We start from the raw sequence: 15240 nt of genomic DNA, 5'->3' as shown, positions 1-15240 counted from the left end.
ACTACTGCTTAGAGAGTTTTTTATATCACAAAAAATAAATCTAACTTTCTTGTCACATTTGCACACAAATACTATCCACTGATTTTCTAGCCTAGGTATCCATTTCAGAATCAACCAGGGAAGAACACATATAGCAAGCCACAAAGTCAATGACTGTAGGCATCAGGGTATAAACTTTAGTCTAGGTTTAAGCAAAAGTCAAAGAATGAGAGATCAAAACAATGTCTATCTCCTAAGGAGAAAAGGTAAATCAAACTTGAAGTCAAAAAACAGAAGCTAAGATTTGTAACCTGAAGAACTAAGCTACCACAAGAGATTAGAACTGTCTGAGTGTCCACAATCTTGGGCAGTCAGAATGTCCACAAAACTGACCTTTATACTATCTCAATGAAGGTGTGATGTGTCTGTTATCCATGCATAGCAGCACAATAGCAACCTTTAACACCACTCACCGCAAAATGGTGATGCCCATGAAAAACAAACATCGGCACATGGAAGATGTAAAAATATATTACTTCCTTTAAAATGAAAGCAAAAATAAAAGTAAAAATCTGTTACTAAATTACGATCTATGTTTTCAGTTCCCACATAGGAACCAGAAGCATCAAAAAGAACTAAGAGTAACATGAAAAACTGTTTAATGTGAAACCAGAGCAGTTAGAAGGAGGGTCAATGTATTTTACAACAAAAATATAAAAGAAGGGATTACTAGGATAGTTCAAAATAGGAGCACAATAAACCACTTTATATGAATAATAAAGAAAACCAACAAGAAAACAAAATTAATTAACTAATACAGTACCTTGTAATATAAAGTCAGTCTGTGTTGGAGAAGATGCAGGAAACTTGAAAATTCAATGAATTAAAGTTAAACATTTAGATACAATTATTAAAAATCGAAGATGACGGTCTCCAGAATTGTTCCAGAAAGGAATTAAACACAGAAAAGTTTCTTGCTAGGTCATAACAGAAGACTATCCTACAAGTACTGGCGGCAATGCAAAGATAAGCACTGGGCATACTCGCTCACACACATTTGCATGAACTGCAGTGGGATCAGTTTAGAATCACAAATTTCCCAACACCTTTGGACAGGAAAACAAAATTTCCCAGTAGAAGGGTTCACACATATTTTATCTCCACATAGACAGTATCCAGACTCTAGAGCTGTAAGAAGCCATCATAAGTCATTGCTCAACCCTGCTGCCAGATTACATTTATAAAGCAGTAGATAGATAGATAGAATTCTTTATTGTCGTTATGCATACATATAATAGAATTTTTTGTTAGTAGGACTCGGCTTCAAGGCAGAATACTTAAAATACACTATAAATAATAAAATAAATATAATAAGTATAAAAGACAGCAGCAATAAAACATCATCAAGTACAGACTTTTCCTGAGGTAGTACGCCTGCAGAGACCAGTGATCTGTGTGCGTGGGTCTGCAGGGGAGAAATACGAGTGCGTGTGTTTGATTACAAGGGAAAATGCATGTGCATGTCTACAGGGGAGCAGGTTAGGTGTAGATGTAGATGTACAGTATGTGTGTGTATCAACAGGGGCAGATAGACTTCATAGCTCTGGGGAAAAAGCTGTCTTTCAGTCTGCTGGTACATGTTTTTATGTTTCTGTACCGCTTTCCCGAAGGCAGTGGTACAAACAGTCCATTTCCCGGATGGGTGAGATCCGCAGGTATACAATACATTTGGCCATCCTCTGCACCCTTCCTGCATATACAGAGTCCAGGTCTAGGAGAGGACTTCCCACAATCCCCTGTGCTGTTCTCACCACCCGTGCCAAGTTCTTCCTGTCCTGTGCTGTGCAGCTGCCGTACCACACTGTCATACTGTGACAGATAATGCTTTCTGTAGTGGATCTGTAGCAGTTTGTGAGCAGCTAAGTGGAGAATCCAGCATGTCTCATTTTCCTGAGGAAGAAGAGTCTTTGTTGATCCATCTTTACCAGGTGAGATGTGTTCAAAGACCAGGTCAGATTCGATGTGATGTGGATACCCAAGAACTTTATATTATCCACACACATTACAGCCTCCTCATGTATGAATATAGCAGCAAGTTCTGTTCTTCTGGACCTCCTATAGTCCACAATTCTTTCTTTGGTCTTGCTAGTGTTCAAGATGAGGTTGTTGGCTGAGAACCATAGTGCTAGGTGTTGTATATCCTCTCTGTAGTGAGTCTCATCATTGTCTGATATGAGACCTACCATGGTCATATCATCCGCAAACTTTACAACCATATTAGTGGCATGGATGGCAGAGCAATTGTGTGTAAATAACGTGAAGAGTGCTGGGCTGAGCACACAACCCTGTGGCATGCCTGTGTTCAGAACCAGTGTGGCTGATGTATGATCTCCAATTCTAACCACCTGATGCCTGTTGGTGAGAAAGTCCCTGATCCAGAGAAACTTTTGTACCGGCTTGTCTAGGATTACAGTGTTAAACGCTGAACTAAAATTGAAGAATTAGCATCCTAACATAAGTGTTAGGGCACTGCAGATGAGTCAGGGCTGTGTAAAGTACATCCTCTGTCGATCTGTTCCTCCTGTAGGCGAACTGATGAACTAAAATGAACTAATGAGTGATACTCATCTTCCCATTTTCCAAGCTCACTTACTGTCATTATATGGTTTTGGAGAGTCAGAGCTTACCCCATCAGACCAGGGCACAAGACAAGATCCAACCCCCTAAGAGATGCTAGCTTATATACTTGCTTCTGGTAGTAAAACATTTTTTTATGTAAAATGTTTCTTTTGATTATAAATAATTCATTTAAATTATTATGAAATATATTTAATGACTTTATAGATATTAATTGAAAACATAGTAATGCAGATCAACCCCATAAATTTATCAAGGGCCATGTAGTACTGGTGCCAGTGCCTTTTGCTATGCCACTTTTTTTTTTTTTTTTTTTTACTTTTTCCAAATATCATGTAGAGAAAGTATGATTTTCATGAAAACTTTGGGTTTTAATGGAGAAATCTGTTTTAATATTTTGGATGTGTTTTGAGCATATTTGGAAAGATGTGTGTTTATGTGGCTGTGGTAAAATGTTTTTTGGACACTGTACCTTGATAATGAATGGATCTATTATTATGAAATGTTGTGGACAACTTGTACTAAGTAGCATTAAGAGGTTCTGGGTGAATTCTGTCTATTTAAATTCATGCTTTTAAAGTTCAAAGTTTTTAAAGTCGATACCAACAACAGTCAAGCCACTCCTTAGACTTTTAATAAATTTGGCAATTGTATTTAGGGCTTTTCAAAAGTTTGAAAATTCCAAATTCCAAATGAAGCAGTGGTATTGTATATTTTATATACAGTACATATACACCATGTATGTTGCTAAATTCATACAGTATTCAGTACTCATGTTGTAAATTTGGAGCAGGTCATGTTCTGGCCATATCAGTTTTTTAGATCTTTTTAAATCAGTGTTTTTGTTTAAACAAGCAGATATCCAACTATTTAGTTTGAAAGGATAATAAACCAAGGGTTAAATTGTTGTTGTTTTAATTTTTTTTAATTAATGATGGATAGGTAAATAGTAGGCACTAGGTATTTCACTGTTTCTGTGATACATGTCGGTGTACCACCATTAGTTATAAGGGGCATGTTTTTTATTATAGCTTGAGGATCCTTAATCTGAAATTCCAAAAAATGAAATGCTTCAGAATCTGAAACTTTTGACATCGCAAGTGGGGCTCTGACCAATGCACCAATTTTTACTGATGAGTGCTATGTTTATAGTCAGCTACTTTAATCTCCCTTTAAATTTCAAGTGGCACATCAACACACTTAGTGATGAATTGTGAGTGAGGTATGATAACAGCTGTACTACATGGCACTTCTGATCTACTGATCAGGAGGAAGAGTTAGCAGTGTGATTCAGTGCAGGTTAGAGGGAACATAGCCTCTGATGCTCTGTTGGCACCAGTTTGTTATCAGCCCTTTTCACTGCCAGACCTACAGTATGTGCATTTGTCATGGTGTATTTTTCTTCTTCTTTGTGTACGTTAACCTTCAAATCAAAATACGCCATCATAGGTGGAGACTGAAAACCTGCTGTTGTTTAACAGCTGATACAGGTATTTCAAACTGCAAAGTTATGGTGTATCTGTCATTGAGTAATAATAGAACAGTCAGTTGTTTAGAGGTAAGGCTGTTGAAAATTTGCAAGAAAAAAAAAAAGTTATTCAAATATGATCTTTATAATTGTTATAAAACATTATCTAAATACTCTGTCATATTCTCATACAGTGAATAAACAGGCTCAATTTGGGAAATTATGACAACCAGTCAGAACGTTAGATACCCACCATATGCATATCATATCAATGTTCATGCTTTTCCCTCCATAAAATGAGTGTTCAATAGTTAGATTTTATTGCACCAATACATTCATACTGTTTTCAATGACTTACCAATGAGAAACAGCATTAATATTTGGCAATTTTAAGAAACTAATCAGTAGGTTCTTTTTCATGTTTTATGTCTATCATAGAATTACACTTTTTTCCTTATTATGTAAAATAATGAAAAGTTTTGGAACACAATTTCTGTTGTAAATGAAAAACAAGATTAATGTTTATTTATTGTGTTGCTTTTAATTATACAATTTTAACTATAAAAAAAATAAGGTAATCTTTAGCCAGGCCAAGGCTTGACTTGTTACCTAGGATTGCACTCTCACACTCATTCATGATAGTACTCTGTGTCACTTTTGTCTGAGGGGCTGTCACACTGTGGTGTTGTCTGTGGCATTAGTAACAATAAAAAATAGCTAATCTGATAGTACAGAGGTGATATTTAACCAAATGCAGTTTATTTAAGTGTTTTCCCTACATTTTGAAAACACGTTTTTTATTGCCATACCTCACACACTCAGGAAAAACAGAACAGTAATTGAAAAGAATACAAAGGTATGCCTGTACATCATGATCCTTCCATAAACCATTACATAGTGCAAGATGAAGCAACATTGATGTGGGCACATATCTTTAATAAGTGCATTTTTTATTTATCTTCTAAACTTAAGAGCAATTATATTTGTGTACAATGCATGAATTGTCTCAAATGAGCTGGCATCTGGGTAAAGTTTGTTTTAACTAATTCTTCTGTTATAGCTTGTAGCCTATTCAGCTTTGAACTGGATTGAACAGGTTTGATAATAAATGGTTTCAATGTTTTGTGTAAATCATAGTTATTTAATACTTAGGAATAGTTTCTTGCTGGAGTGAAGAGGCTCAATTCTGATACTTGTATAAAATCTTTTTACATGAACTGTGCACACACGATACAACTTGGGTTATAATCCACATGTTTTCAGTCCAGGTGTGACTAAGGTGAATATTCAGTTTTACAGTATATTATAGGAAAATAGCTTTTTCCTGCTACTGAAACTGTAATAATGCAGTAACATATAAACTGACAGTAAATATTTAGAATGGTTTAATAAAGCACAAATTCATTTGAATAGTTGGTAACTGTTGTTTTACCTTAGTGTGGTACCAGTAATTCTTGATTGATTCTTTCAAAACAAAGAAAAAAATCATCCAGTCAGATGTTCCAACAATATAAACGACCAAGCAATTTATGGAAAACATACAGATAAATAGATTGTAAATCATTGACAGTCTTTTAGACCAACCAGTATCTAAAGTGGCATTTGTATTTTAGTGTTTTGACAAGTAAACTACTACTCCTGGAGGTAGTAGCAAAGGAGAGAATTAAAACAAAACTGAGTGCCATTACAAACAATGCAATGCATCCTTCCCATGACATAGTAACACTGAGAAATTTCAACCAATGAAACGCTACTGGAGCTAGTTTTTACCAACAGTAATGCGCCTGCATAATGTCTCTAATGTCTCACTGCAACTGTGTCTGATAAGTCATAAGTTTTTTTTTTTTTTAATTCTTTTTCTTTTTAGTCATTGTGGTGTGTGTTTAGGCCATATTGTGTGTGTGTGTGTGTGTGTGTACACATATTTATCTATTTGTATTGTCCAATGATTGACCAATACCACAAAAAGGTTTGGGGTAGCCACCCTGTACAAGGGAAGTTTGTTTCAAAAAGAAAGCAATTAAATCTTTTCTGAACTGAGTCCAAGACAGAACTGATTTAGGAAAGACAAATTGGTGAGGAATAGATGAAAATACGGAAGGCAAGGCCATTTCCAGTTTCAATTTATTTTCAGGAATCGATGAGCTATTGTGACCTGCATCACTTGCACATTCAGTCCCGCGAGATTTGTGCTTTCGCCCGTCTGCTCCGGGTCAGTCTCTGTAAGGCCATACCTTGAGGTTGAACTTGGACTTGATGCCTGTCTAGGCTTGGGTGTAGCTTTGGGTTTCTTTTCCGTTTCTTTCTGAGCCTCTTTCTTACCACCCATGTTTTTATATATGCTTGCACATACTGTAATAGAACCTCCTCATGTAGGGTAAATACAGGATATCTCGGGATGATAAAAATAAGAGAAAAATTAACACCACTGCTAATGGAGTTCCGCTTCAGACGTCCATCTTCTGTAACGAATGAGACCAATTTTATTATTTCTATTTATATTGTCCAATGAAAGACAAATAGCACAAAAAGGTTTGGGGTAGCCACCCTGTATAATGGAAATTTGGTTCAAAAACAAAGCAATGGAATCTTTTCAGAACTGTCCAAGACAGAACTGATTTAGGAAAGACAAATTGAAGGTTTTAAAGTTGGGCAGAGAAAGTGAGGTCATCAGGGTTGGAACTGGAAGTGACGTCATTCCTGTCAGGCAGAATTTCCTGTAACTGGTCTGCAGGAGAATGAGAGAAAGGTTTAGTGCACTCCATCACCACCTGGTCCACCTGGTGAATGGAATTACCCTCATTCGAGCCTCTTAGCTGCCTCCCATGCGCTTGGTTGTGACAATATATTTAGTTATTTAAAGAGGTTCTGTAAAAAGCTGAGGGGACAAATAATGATCTGTCTGTCTGTCTTAGATGACCAGGCATACCCGACACTGAACTTTAAACCGTTGTGGCCATGACGTCACACATTCTACACTACTGGACAGCATCAACAAAACTATTCTTAAATTGCAGTGCATGAACAGCATTATGAACTCATTAGAACACAAAACAAATATAACCAAATGATTCCTTGACCTTTAAAACTACAGAAACTATACTCAATTTTTCTCAAATTAAAAAAAAAAAAGGAACTGATGGGGGGAAAAAAGTCTCATCATGAATATCTAAAATTTTCAAAATGACTTTTTACAGTTTAGGTATTTAAAAAGAAATGGTCATACATGGTGACTCCCAAGCTCGAAGGTGTCCTTTTAAAGGAAGGTGGAGTGGGAGAGGCAGTTAGTGAGATGACAGGTGGGGTTAACTGTGTGTCATGGACATTTGTCTGGTTCAACAACTTTGTAACTATGAAGAAAGCAGATAAAAACGTTAGTCCTCTGGGACTTTCTATAACTGCCTCCTGCAGTTTCCTTTACTTAGTCCCTGTACACTTTCGTGAACCATCATTAAAAACCTCTGAAGTAAAACACACCCAAGCAGCATAAAAGAGCATCTATAACAATGTGTGACAAATGGTAGCCTTTCAGACCTTTCCTTTACTATTGTTGTTATGCAATTGTTAAGATCTGCCTGAAATTTCCCCTGTGTACATGAAGCTTCTGTATCATTTCCTTTTAATTACAGTTTTTCTGGTTAGTATAACCGGGATTCAGAGCAAAAGAAGGGAGCAGCCATCTGCTCAAAGTCTAATATTTTATTGTGGAAGATGCAAACAAACTCAGTAAGTCACTCTGGGATGATTTAAAGTATCCAATCATCAAGACGTCAATTCTTTTCAGACTGTGGGAGAGATCTGTATAAGGTACCATACAGGTAGTTAGGAATCAAAGTTGGTTTCAACTTGTATAAGGGGAACATGAGACTTTCTATCTCATGATACTCTTCTCACAAAATTTACTTCAACGTATAACAATGTTTCTTGTACAGTGCAATAAATACTAAGTCATTGATCATTACTTTTCTCATTTGTCTCATATTTTCACTATTTGTTGTAGTAGCTTATCAGTTTTGCTGCATCTTGATGCTATTGCATCACGTACAATGGGTAGACTAAATTATTCCACATGTACTGAATTATTAATTAGTTTGTAAATCACATTAGTTTAGTGCTTTCCATGGATAGTTCTGTACCAAATAGATGTCTGTTAGTGACCTTTTTAAAAAAATGTTTTAAAATATGTAGATGTCCATTCATCCATCTACTATGAAACCTGCTGATCTAGTTTAAAGTTACAGGGATAGCAGCATATCTAAGCCACACCAAGTGCAAGGAAGGAAGTGAATCTGGATGGGGCAATGCGCAAAGAAAATTTAGAGTTGCCAATTAATATCAACTATACATCTTTTTTCTTTATCAGATGAGCACCAGAATCTCTACAGAAAAGCCCATGGATGTGAGAAGAATGTGTAGCCTTTACTCAGACCAGGGTTGAAACACAGGATTTTGAAGCTGTGGGCCGAAGGGCTAACCACTATGCTACCATACCATCCAAACCAGATGCAATCAATATGTTATTAATGCCGCATAATCTTTTAATTTCAGCTTTCCGCATTTATATCAAACTTATTCTAATGAAAGCAAATTATAGAAATTTAACTAAAAGTAATTACATGTAAAGTTGCATTTGCTTAACTGCAAGAGTAGTACCTTGTATTTTGAATAATTTCTAGATAATACTAAAGTAGCATATTTTGACATATGGCAAGTAGTTTTAATTTAGTTGAAAATAATTAGAAAAAAATACCAAAAATACATTTTCTCTCTTGTTAAACGTACATTTTTTTGGCTCAGCTATTGCTAGCTTTCTGGGCAGCACATGAAAGACCCACTTAACCTACATGAGATTATTTGGCTGTTAATCATTGTGTGTACTGGTCTGTCATTAGGTTGCTAGATTAGTTCCAGAATAGGTTTGCTCATCTCTGCTTCCAGCTCCATTCCCAGATAGACAAACATGCTTTATAATAAACTGGGTTTTTATAGTCTGTGTTCATTACTCCTTCTGTGCCATTGAATTATATTTTAATAGACAGTGCAAAGATGGCATTAAGTTGATCACAATTTTACCATATATGGACTCTAAGCACAGCAAGACAAGAAAGTACTGGATATGATACTGAAACTTCATTCAAAAAACTTAATTAATCTTTTCATTCCTTAAAGCAGTCACTTGAGGCGAGTGTGAGAATCATTTCATTATGGGTGCCCACTTGAATAGATTCTCTGTCACTATGTAAGATTAGAAAGAATTATTTGTTTGTCACAGACATAGTGCAGTCTTTGTTTTTCTTCCCTGTTGGGTTTGGCAAAGTATATTAATAAGTCAAATAAAACATTGCCAATGACAAAATCTTTTTAAATGATTCACTTTGTTATCCATAGATGAAGTTGATTTTTCTTTTCTATTTTGGTATAGTGTTAACTGTTTGTAGCAGGACATATTACAAAAACAACTGTTTTTGTGAAAAAGGGCATATGCTATGTGAAAGTGTTACTGAAGACGCCACATAGTATGTGTGTGATACTTCTATAGTAACTACAAATTTACATTTGCAAAATAAAAAAAGCTGTCATTATTTGCATGCATTAGTCATTCCTCCCTCTTTCAGTGCCAGCTCTTGTTTCATCAGGCATTTGGATTGCTTAAACTGTGTGCATTATTCTGCATTATGCTGAGTCTGCTAACAAATATGAGTTTTAAATTTAAGGATAATGAATGATCTTCATCTGTAAGATAAAATATAAACTTGATGTCCTGTGTAACTTTTAACTTAAAACATATTTTACATATTAACATATTATCTAGGACATCATTTGTGATCCAAATTATTTGTCAGAATTGTTGCTGGATGTTTTTCTGGAAGGTGTTATCATTTTTAGAACAATATCAGTAAAACTACTTTTTTGAACTGCACCTGCTTCATGCCCGATAAAGTTAATTCCATCAAATATTTTTGCTCAATTCCCAAAGTGATATATTTCAAAAAGAACATGTGTAAAGTTCTATGGAAATGTGTCTAAGAAATCAAATAATTCTTGCTTCAGAAACATTTTCATATATCTTTCCTTTACAAAATTTATAGGAAAAAAATCTATACGAGATATCTAGTTGATTGTGTGGAAGTTTTCTTCATCATGCCTTTGGATATAACACAAGATTTCATAGGATGAAATATATAGTATACAGCATGTAGTATAGAGCATGGGTCCCCAAACTACAGCCTTTAAACAATAGCCACAATGTGTTGTCCAGCCCGCTGAACATTAAATTTCTGAACATAGGCCTACATAAACCAAAGTAATTACAATTTGGGTACCTGGAGCCACCACAGAAACAAAAAATACCCATATAACCCATTGTTTCACCCTAACTTATTAAGTAAATCCTGAACTATCTGCGTTAAGCAATGTCAAAGAAAAGAAAAATCGATTCTGAGTGCAGGATGTTCAATCAACAGTGGACCAACGACTATTTTTTTGTTCAGTGCAAGAACCAAGCCGTTAGCCTCATTTGCCAAGAGTCTATAGCTGTGTTCGAAGAATATAACTTGGGTCGACACCATGAATCTCCACATAAAGAAAAGTATGATTGTCTGACATGACGCATGAGATCTGAAAAAATCTCAAAATTAAAAAATGCATTGACGATTCAGCAGAATGCTGTTCGGTAGGAAGCTATACAGGAATATGTGATCGCAAAACTGGAGATTGGAAACATTTCGCATTCTCTACTTGCTCAGAATGACTGGGCTTTAGAAGTACGTTTATCTCAGGTTTTACAGCATGAAATGTATCACTATCACAAAGAAGTGTGTCGGAATATAAAAAACACACTGTCCACTCACACTGTTTATACTAATGCTTCAAAATGTTGTCTTGGCACCATGTTTTCATAATTGTTGAGTGGTGAACAACTTCCAAGGTAAAGATAAGACTTATACCTAAGGAATTATATTTCTTTGTAAATATTAAGTTGCGTTATTGAGTTATGGCTTCTGGAACAAATGATCAACACTGATTACTGATCATGTAGCAAAGCAGTAGTTCTGTTCACATAAGGCCACTAATACATATGTGTATCATGTTTTTTAGGCCCATTCTGTGTGTTCGGTTTAAAAATACTGGACCAAACGTACTTAATAAATAGAAGTGAGCTTTCACTGGTTTGACTAAAGGCAAAGGTTTCATATTTCATGTGTGTTTTCTTGGATTATGGGTCTGAACACTACGCTCCTGTAAATGCTGCTAAGTATCAAATAGAGAGATATGCTACAGGACTAAGAGATATACAGTAGCTTCATAGGATCAATATTGTCACATGTATTGAGTACAGTGAAATTCTTACTTGCCTGTTCTAAGCACCATGCAGCATAAATCACTCTGTTTTTGTTCATTTATTCCATTTTTAAATTGAGTAAGAATTTGTTATGCCCAACTTTCAAAGACCATGGCCTTGAATGGAAGCTACTAAAAGGGAACAATGACCGTTGTAACTTTTTTGACCAATCATTAAATATATTTTGGTGGTTTCAAGTTGCAGACAAAGTTTTGATAAATCACAAAAAATGCTGCTGGCTGTGTTTGATCTGTGGAGTACAGTAAGTAAACCCACTGTATATACTGTTCTCTATTTTCATTTCATTTATATTATTTAAGCCCAACTCAGGCAGTATGTCAGTATGGAGTTTTTGCCATGTCTTCAGTGGACTTGTAGGGGTGAGCATTTCCCCCACCATGCTGGAATTGCTTAAAACCTTATTGTCTCCTGGTGAGTACAGAAAGCTTTGGTCTAAATGGCACCAGGCAAAAGAAACAATATATGATGAAGCTGGCTTGCAGCAACTGAAGCAATATTAAAAGAGACTTTTTATACAGAAAAAATATAAGCAGTGTGGCAAATCTTTGAAAACAAACTAATCCAGTGCTACTGTAAAACTGGCCACAACCTGCAGTATTCAAAAGGAGTGACTTAACATCATATAGTCTTTCTCTTGTCCTGTTTCTTCAAATTTGCATTTAAATAGATATTTATGCTAATGCCACATACTGGAAAAAGGAATTTTTCACCAACATTTTTCAGACAAAGAACAGCTATGTAAATTACACCATTTGAAACTGGGCATCACTTAATGCTGTTTATGATTTTTTTTCATCTTGATAAATAGTTATCAGAATACACCAGAAGCGTTTTACTCCAGCCAAGTCCATGTCTTCCTTGGAAAGAGTTTGTGTAGAAACACTACCCCCCCGGAAGCACTGACTATACTGTACTGTATAAATGCATACATTGATTTTATTCTTCATCTATCACAAGGCTGTAAATCGGGCTGTGCTGTATGGAGAAGAGAAAGCTGAATGTATGATATGGTTACCTTGTGGGTTGTGTTGGGCCGAGTGAGATTGTGAACCCAAGTTCTGACAGATGGAAAGAAAACAATTCTGTGTGAACTGAGGGTCCAAGCAATATGTAATGCCCCTGAGGGCTGCTGCAAAACATCTTTTTGATCTTTTTTCATGTATTTACTTTGACTTCTTTATTTTCCCTTTGAAGATTTTGATTTCCTTTGGTTTATGAATGTGTCACAATAACCATAATTTGGTTTGGTCTGCTCATTTTTCTCTGATTTGACAATTAAGGTAATAGATTATTGAATAGTATTGGCTATAATATTGCTGCATTACAGCTAGAGCAACTTCTGCTTAATTCCTAGCCTGGATGCACTCTTTATGATGATTACACAATCTCGATTTGTTTGTGTAGGTTTTCTCTATTTATGCCCTCATAATTATACCGGTTTGGTTAGTTGTCCAGATTTAATTTAATTAGAAATTGTGTGGGTGGAAGAGAAGTATTTCATCAAGTAATCTAGTATGTCTCTTCCTGCCACACTGCCGGTGCTACCATAAAAGGTTCCAGCAAATACAATCCAGTAGTGTAATTGGGTAGTTCAGACAAAGGAAGGCTAATTTAATAACATTATGTAGACAATGATTGCTGCTAACAATTGATGCTTTATTGCTAATGTATTGTATTGCATAAGAATGCTTGCAATTACTGGCTGTTTTCCAGTTTTTTTATATTGTGTCTTCTTTAAGGCCTTACTCTTGACACCTGCTGTCTTATTGGATGTTTCACTCAAAGGTGTTTTTGTGTGTTGACAAACATATATGGGACACAAGACTATCATCATATAGGAAAATAAAGTATATTCAAATATTGGTTTACCCTGCGATAGCATTATTAATCTTGTCACCAGTAGTAACAATATTCAACAAAAAGGTCCCCACAGTTAACAACAATGCTAGCCACCAGGGTTACTGAAGTTTTTCCTTGGTTCAACTGGTTGATTGTGTTACTTTTATCTGCTTTAATTCAGGCTGTAAATATGGGGGCCAGGGTTTAATCCATAGGCAAGGAATTCAACATGAAGGGTACAAAAGATAAATCTAATCTCTGTTACAATATTTAGAAATATATTTAAAATAACTTGATACTTAGGAAAATGTTTCTAGACATTACATTAAATTATTAATTAATAATTAGTATTATGATATTGAGTTCCTCCAATCACTGCTGTGGATACTAAAGTACATCACAAAAATTTCTGTTCGTTTTTTGCGCACTGTGACAAGTATTAAAACACAGCCTTTTTAATTACTACAGTATTAATTTATTTCAAAATATTAAATTGGTTATGCTCTAAAAGGTTTGGTAGTCTTTGAGCATATGAATAGTTGTCTGTTAATATTTTGGTTAAATTTAGCGTTCTTAAAATATAGAACCTTTTTCTTTCAAAATTGATATTGTTTGGCAAAAGAAGTCACTTTTTCCTAAAGGTTGGTAAAAGCCAATGCAATTTTTTTTTACCCTTCAGTTTAAAATCATTGATAAAGTGTAATTTATCTGCCAGAATACAGTTTGGATAATCTAATTTGAAACTGTACTAGGCAAGCAAGAGGTTGCCAAGGGTAAGGACAATTTGTGGATAGCACAGAGCAGGATAAAGTCTCATAGCAGCACTCTCAAGTAGAGGCAGACACAAACCTCATCACTTCCCAAATCTCCACATACCAAAAAATAGGGAGAGAGTTGAAGCAGCACCTTCTGTGGGAAGGATGGGATAGGATAGGATAGGACAGAACAGGACCAGCTGCCTAGGATTCCAGAAGGCAGGCAACATCAGGGGCTTGGTGCACCTGATACTCTGCTTAGGATACGAGGGGGAGATAAGGAGGTTAGCCTTCAAGAGCTGGCAAGATACTGTAAGACATAGTAGCAGCACAGGTTATCCATTTATATCAAAGTCTGGCCCTCAAAGAGGCTACTGATCAGTCAGGGAGATGGAGTGACACTGTTAGCCATTGGAGAGACTTCTAGCCTGGTATCTCATTTACCCAAAGAACATACATTCCAGCCCTGTGTATAATACCATAACACAACCCTGAAGTGACCTTAGTAAGAGTTTTAGAGTTGCCTCATTACACGAATGCTATAATTCTAACTGGGTGAATAGTTTTATACATTTGAAGTGAACATTCAGTGGTTTTAATAAGTGAGGGCATTAACAGGGGAGAGAAGAAAGCATTCCAATGTTGTATTTAGGAGGTAGATGAGTGGTCAAGAAGGCAAACAGGGCAAATACATGTTAAGGCAGGACCATATGACAGAAGGGTTTGAATTTTTCCAGGGGTTACAATGCCTTTTGTATTTTGTAAAATGACACATAAACACAACTTTCTAATGGCTACTTACTTAAATTCAAGATTGCAGAGGATCAGATTTTATTTTAACAGTATTGAGTGGACGGCAAAACACAGCCTTGGACAAAGTATACTACCACTCACACAAGGACAATTGTAAGTTGGCAGTTAGCCAAAGATGCAAATCTTTGTGGATGTAGGAGAAAAACTGAATTACCTAGGGAAAAAAACCATGCAGACGTGGGCAGAATATGCAAACTCCATACAGGCAACTACTGGGTGCAGAGACAAACTAAGGATGCAGACCCATGCAGCATAACCCATAATCATGATGCCAATGCACCTTTTATAAAATAAAAACACAGTTAGAAACTTTTGTGTAGTTTAAGGTAACACCAGGCAAGGAGAGATACTGTTCTTTTGCCACATGCGTTGACCCAGTTTCTGTT

At 35.8% G+C, this 15240-nt stretch overlaps 1 protein-coding gene across 1 annotated transcript in view; it reads left to right on the top strand.

Annotated features, from left to right (window-relative positions):
• reps2 (RALBP1 associated Eps domain containing 2) overlaps positions 1–15240 on the top strand; it is a 251133-nt gene that overhangs the window by 9644 nt on the left and 226249 nt on the right. The gene's annotated exons all lie outside the window — the stretch shown is intronic.

The sequence above is a fragment of the Polypterus senegalus genome, chromosome 2 (genome assembly GCF_016835505.1).
Source record: "Polypterus senegalus isolate Bchr_013 chromosome 2, ASM1683550v1, whole genome shotgun sequence".
Taxonomy (NCBI): Eukaryota; Metazoa; Chordata; class Cladistia; order Polypteriformes; family Polypteridae; genus Polypterus; species Polypterus senegalus.
This window is presented reverse-complemented; position numbering and strand designations above follow the sequence as displayed.